This window comes from Cupressus sempervirens, chromosome 3, assembly GCF_028749045.1.
Source record: "Cupressus sempervirens isolate cs-2001-9-10 chromosome 3, ASM2874904v1, whole genome shotgun sequence".
Lineage (NCBI taxonomy): Eukaryota > Viridiplantae > Streptophyta > Pinopsida > Cupressales > Cupressaceae > Cupressus > Cupressus sempervirens.
In genome coordinates this window covers 445483201-445490122 of record NC_143120.1, presented here as the reverse complement: position 1 = coordinate 445490122, position 6922 = coordinate 445483201, and positions in this window count along the sequence as shown.

The window sequence follows — 6922 nt, the reverse complement described above, 5'->3', positions numbered from 1 at the left end:
TCTCCTTGGATGTATCTACCTTTCTAAAATTCATGATAATGGGTGTATACATGAATTTGCAATCCTCCATCTCAAATCTCTTCAAGGTTTCAATGGAGTACTTCCATTGACCAAGGAAAATATCTACATCTATCTGTCACACCTCCATCCCTAGAAAATAGTGCATAAGTCATAGATCCTTTTTCTTGAACTCTTTTGCAAGGTCCCTCTTGTAATCCTCTATAAGACCTAGTAAACTTGTAAGAAATAATTCATTCACATATAGAGAAAGAATAAGAACCTCATCCTCAACCACCAAGTAGTAGAGGTTAGCATCATCTTTACTCATCACAAAGCCCATTTCCTAAAAATATGTATGAATGAGCTCATACCACACTCTAGGAGACTACTTGAGTTCATACAAGTCTCTCTTCAATCTACATACGTGGGTCTCTTTATATGTGCGACAAAGCCTTTAGGTTTATTTATGTATACCTCCTCCTTCAAATCACCATTAGGGACCATTTGGTTGCAAGCATACAAATGGAGAATATAAATGCATATTGGGAATGGGAATGGCTATTCCAATAACAGTTATTTTTCAGAATGGGTATAAGCTCATTTTAGTGGCAAAATGGGAATATGTATTCCATTCACCTATTTTAATTGAAAAACCAAATAGAAAATAGAAAATGTATTCCAAATTTTCTATTCCTATTCTAGCAACCAAATGTTCCCTTAAGGAATGTTGTCTTTACATCCATTTGATGGATTTTCCATCCTATTTATGCTACAAATGAGATCACAGCTTGTATAGAAGTATACCTAGCCACTAGAGAAAATATTTCCTCATAGTATATTCCCTCCTTTTGAGAGAACCCCTTTGGCACAAACCTTTCCTTGTATTTCTCGATGCTACCATCTGCGTCATGCTTTATCTTATAGATCTAGCATGATCCAACTACTATCCTATTTTTTGGTCTAGGCACTACCTCCCACATATCATTCTACATTATTGAGGAGAATTCCTCAATCATAGTGTCTCACCATACTTGATGCTCTACAACCTCCTAATAGCTAGAAGGCTCACTATCTAATAGCTAGGTAACTAATAACATATAGTCATTAAACTTAGTTGATTTTCTTTTTTATCTCCTACTCTTTAGGTAGGAGCTCCCACAAACTCCTAAGTATCCCTTTATGTCTCTTAAACCTCACGGTTCCTATTGTTAACTGTAGATGGTAAAATATCAACCTCTATGTCTTCTTGATGCATTTCCTGCTACACCAGTTGCTTCGTATTCTATGAATCTTCACCACCCAAGCTTATGCTAGTACTAGTAACTATACTTGAGCTTTCCTAACCTTGACTAGGCTTTTTTTCTTTTATTAGTTTCTCACTCTGATCATTTGCTAGAAAATATTTGGACCTTCTAAATGACTTTTCCTTCATGAACTTGACATCATATTTGACAATAATTCTTTTGGTCCTAGGGATAAAAATGCTATATGCCTTTGAGGTTTCATTATAGCCATCAAGTTACCCTCTCTCTATAGTCTAATCTAAGTTCATACGTGTATCATTTGGAATGTGACAATATGCCAAAATCCCAAATATCCTGAAGTGACCAACATCTAGCTTCTTCCTTGTGAATGCTTCCTCTAATGTCATCTTCCCTAGCACCTTGTATGGAACCATGTTCTGAATGTAAACTATTATACTACATGCCTCTTCCCATAAGTAGTGGGGCATGTCTTGCTCATCTAGCATAGCCCTTGCTACCTCCTATATAGAATAGTTCTTTCTATCAAAAACTCTATTTAGTTGTAGATCATAAGGAATAGTCCACTCTCTCTTGATTCCTTCCCAGGTATAGAACTCCTAGAAAATGTTTCCTTTGTACTCACCTCCATTATCCAATTGAAGAACCTTTATCTTCCATCTTGTAAAATTCTCCATGAGAGCCTTGAACTCTTGGAAGTGACTAAAAACCTCACTCTTGGTCTTCAAGAAGTATATTCAAGTCTTCATGGATAAATCATCAATAAAAGTATCATAGTACTCATATCCTCTAAGAGATTTCATTAGCATTATTCCACAAACATCTAAATTTACTAGATCAAGAACACCCTTAGATTTTGTGTCACTCCTTGAAAAAGATACTTTCACAAACTTCTCCAACACATATCCCCTACATCTATCATTATGCTCTATGCTTACCTCTAGAACACCTGTCACTATCTCATGAAGCAATTTAAGTGCTCCATGATGAATATGGCCCATCCTCCTATGCCATAGCTCTCCAAGATCTCTAGGATTATGGTTTCCCATGAGTGCTTTAGGAGTATCAAAATATAACCTATAAATGTGATCAGGACATGGTCTATGATGATCCAAAGGAGGCTGACAAAAGAAGAAATGAGAAAATACTTTCAAGCATTTAGTATTTTGCATTTTTGGAGTCCTACAGTGCATTTATGGGCCATGAAATCACCCAAGTTTAATGTCTCTTGAAATTATGAGATAGAAATTTTAATTACCTTTCCAATGGTGTAAGAAGCATGCATTTTCAAGCTATGTGCTAAAAGTTATGACTTCTACAAGTAGACATAAAATTTGGAATAGTTTTTAAATAGTTTTCATAATCTTAATATTTTATTATGTAATAAACATTATGTGAACTTTTAATTTCTTTTTGAAGAAATTTTGGTGGCCCTTAAAATTCATCAAAAATTGTATAAACTTGAGTTTTTATTGAAATGAACTACTTTTGGCTTGCATAATTTGTTGTACTAAAATTGTTCTATTTGCATTAGAATTAACAATACTATAGGTATCACACTAGGTATCATAATCTAGATTCATAATTTGGATCAAAAGGTGACACTCCTAACTCCAATAGTGATGGGTGATTTCCAATTTTTATTCTTGATCGACACATGTGTCCCTCTAAAGAGTATATTATACCCCTTATCCTTAAGAATAGATACAAAAATCAAGTTCATACTAAGCCAATCACAAGCAACACATCATGAAGTAGAATTTTCTTTCCATTCTCCCTCTAAAACTAAACAATCCCTTTTTGAACTAAGTTGAGTTTGGACAAGTTTCCCATAGAAATATGGATATTGGTGTTCTCCTCCTTATAACTAGAGAAGTACTCTCTAACTCCTATCGTATGAAATGATTCCCCACTATCTATATACCAAACACATTGTGAGGTTGAGCTTACCATACAAGCTATGAGTGCAATCTCATCTTCTATTCTACTAGAGAGTTCTTTTCCACTTGCTAAAGCTTCCACCTACTTCTTTTCCTTCTTCCTTTATGCGAAATGACTTACATAGTGACCATACTTGTGAAACCAAACACTTGACCTTAGAAAGCTCCTTCTTCTTCTTCTTTCCACTTTTTGAATTTGAACCTTTTCTATACCCCTTCTTTTCTTTCCCTTTTCCCACTAGGGAAACTTTCTTTCCACCTCACTTTTTTTACTCTTGTTGGCCCCATTGAAAAAACTTAGTTTAAACTCCTCCTGATGAGTGAAATCACTCCATGGTTAACCCAACTCACTAAGGTGTCTCATCCGCTAATAACTTGAACAAAGACATTCCACTTCATATTAAATTCATTTAGGGATATTCTCACTAGCTCATCATCACTAAGACTATCTCCAATAGTTACTAGGTCATCCTTGACAATTCTAAGCCTTGTGAAGTAACTTTTGACATCTTCTTCCAAGTTCATTCGAGTATTCTTAAACTTCTCTCCAAGAATCATCTTCCTATTTGTGGTATAATTTTGGTACAAATTCAAAATGGCATCCCACATATTCTTCATTGTATTTAGCTCCAAGATATGTGGAACAATATGATCCTTGACACCATAAAATATTATCCTCCTCACCTTGGCATCGTCCTCCTTGTATGTTGCAAGCTATGTCACATATGTAGGTATAGTTACAAAACTAGTAACATAATCCTTGATATCATTCTCTTACAATAATAAAGAAATTCTGGCCTTCCAGATACCAAAATTTGAGGCACCATCTAATTTGTCTTGACCTCTCAGACTAGTTGAAGCCATCTCAAGAGATTAAAGAAATAATAAATGTAAATAGATCAAACTAGGTTTTATAAAACTCAATTTCTTTCCTCAGGAAAAACTTCACTACCCTCAATATTGCTATGATACCATGCGAAAATTACTATTGCAATCACTAATTATTAAACTCCTATCCTAAATGAATATTTAACTATTGAAAATAAATTCACAACTAATATCAAAAAATAACACAACTACAACTTCACCAAAATAAAGATGGCGAGAAATTCACAACACAATGAACATAATATTTTTGGATAATTATCACTAGAAAAACCCCCTAAGGGAAAACCAGTTCTACAGATGAGGAATTATATTAATTTCCCTGAATCAAGAGATAAAAAATTCCTTGCCTCTTACTAGCAGAACTCTAGTAAGCTCCCAATTTCTCCCACTTCTATCCCAAATGCTATTACTACGTCCTTGCTAACACCACAATACTATTTTCTATCACTACAAATGCTTCTTCAAATTGTGTTCTCCAAATTCCCTCTAACCCCTTTTTATCCTACTCTTGTTGGAAAACCAATGGTCGAGATTTATTTTCAATTGATGGCTTAGATAATAAAGTAGGTTAACAACCCTAACCAAGTTGGTTTCTATTTTATTCTTAAAAGGAGTCCATTATTTAACAAATAATGGTCCCTACTCTAACAAATTAGTTAGTAAAACAATTATTTCCTAATTAATACATGTGGATGAACAACTATCCAAGCTAACCAAACTAATATTTCAAACATAAGAGTGAGTGCTTGGCTTGCCTTAGCCTAAGTTTTATACTCTTCTTTTCTTTAAAAAAAAACTATGCTCTATCAATTTTTGATTATTTTTATTACAATTAAATAGCTTTGATTTGCACAAGGAGAAGGGTTGGATTAATATGGTGCACTTGAAGGTGATTTTTGCATCAATAATTATTCTCTAATGTTTGAGTTCCAAAGCTTATAGTGAAACTTGATTTATTTTATTGAAGTGTGGCATTTAATAGAGGAATTATGATAAGAAATAAAATAGCACTAATGTAGTGAGGTGTATTATTTTTCCTTCCAATCCTACATTTAACCTCAAGTTTTGTTAGAAACAATAGTTCACTAAGATAACTGAGAAGGGGGGGGAGAGGGGGAGAGGGGGGGTTGGGGGGAGAATCGGTTATCCAACAATTAAAATAGTTATCTTCTTTAAACAAACTTAACCATTCAACCAAAGTAAACAACAACCATAATAAGGTGCACATAGACAATTACAACAAACATGTTAACTAGGGAAACCCTTGATCATAGGGAAAACCTCAGTGGGAATGATGCCCACAAGATGATGTACTAATATAAATATTCCTTGTTAGAGAACGGACCCTGCTAGGAGTCTATTACAACATTTAGTACATAGAGTCCCTATTAGGAGACTTTGAATCCATGTTAGGAGATTCCAACCCTATTAGGAGTTGTAGTACAATGTATGCAAGAAGAGTCCACTACCCAAACATGCAATTTCAACTACAAGAAGAGCTCACTACTCAAACATGCAATTTACTATAATGTTCTTGTTCTTCTTTCCTTTGTTCTATCAACCAAACCAAACACTATCAAACCTTGTAGACCAAGTCACACACCTTAGATCTAAATATCAAATCTTAGATCACAAAATAAAACTTTGATAATGAAGTTTCCTTCACTTCTGCTCTGCTCTACTCAACTTTGCACTCTTCTCTTATGCTACTTACAAATTACTTCTTCATGTCATCCACATCTCTCTTATGATAAAGGAAAATGTCCTTCATTTATACCAAGTCCATAAAACAATTTTCTTGAGTTAGTAATTAGACCTTCCCAATTAATCATTATAGGACCACATTAAGAACACATTACACGTAGTGATAACATCAATCTTCTACCTTGTAACTTGAATAAATTTTTGTACATGAAATGTTATGAAGAGTGAGCTTTAGCCACATCATCACTAACATGTCCTCTACACATCCTCAACCTTGATTCTCAAAATAAAAATTCTGCTAAGAGATATAACAAGTTTACCAGAACATGCCTCTGTAAACTATATCTCAAAACAAACATCACCAAAACTTACATAACTTCTTCTAGACTTATCATTTCTTCATCCAATGCTAACTGCATATACTAGATACTCAAAAGTATCTCCCATAACCTCATATAGTGAGAATACTCAACTAGCCATCTATACTAACTTGATTTTTAATTTCTCTTCTATCAAATACCATAAAAAACTGCTATGTTGACATCAATGAAAAACTTAGTCATGAATGTGACATATCATCATAGTAACATATCTACAATACTCCCCCATAGGAATATCATCAGAATTCATGCTTCCAAAAAATCTCCCCCTTTGGCATTGATGGCAACATAGATGAAAAACATTTAGTTCCAAGAATACCAATAAAACTCTTAATCTTTCTTTTCAAATCATCTTCATCAATCATTCATTGATATACCTTAATTTGCTTTCTATCAAACTGTCATTCTATATTGTACTTCTACTTGTCTTTTCTTTCTCCCCATGATGTTCTTCCTCATGATCTTCTCCCCCATGATGTTTTTCATGTTATACTTCTCCCCCATTGAAATCAATGTCAAAGGTTTCAACAACCATTCTACACCAACTAATTCTTACTAGTTCAAGTGTCCAAAGACACTATTCAAAAAAACAACCAACAAGAATCCTAGATGACTCTATCCATCACAAATACTCCCCCATACAACATTCAGTCAAGAAAAAAAATGGTGTTGTGTTATACTAGACCTATGCACTCTTCCATCATTTACTTTGATGTAGGAAGAGGCATAACCCCTACCATAACTTGCA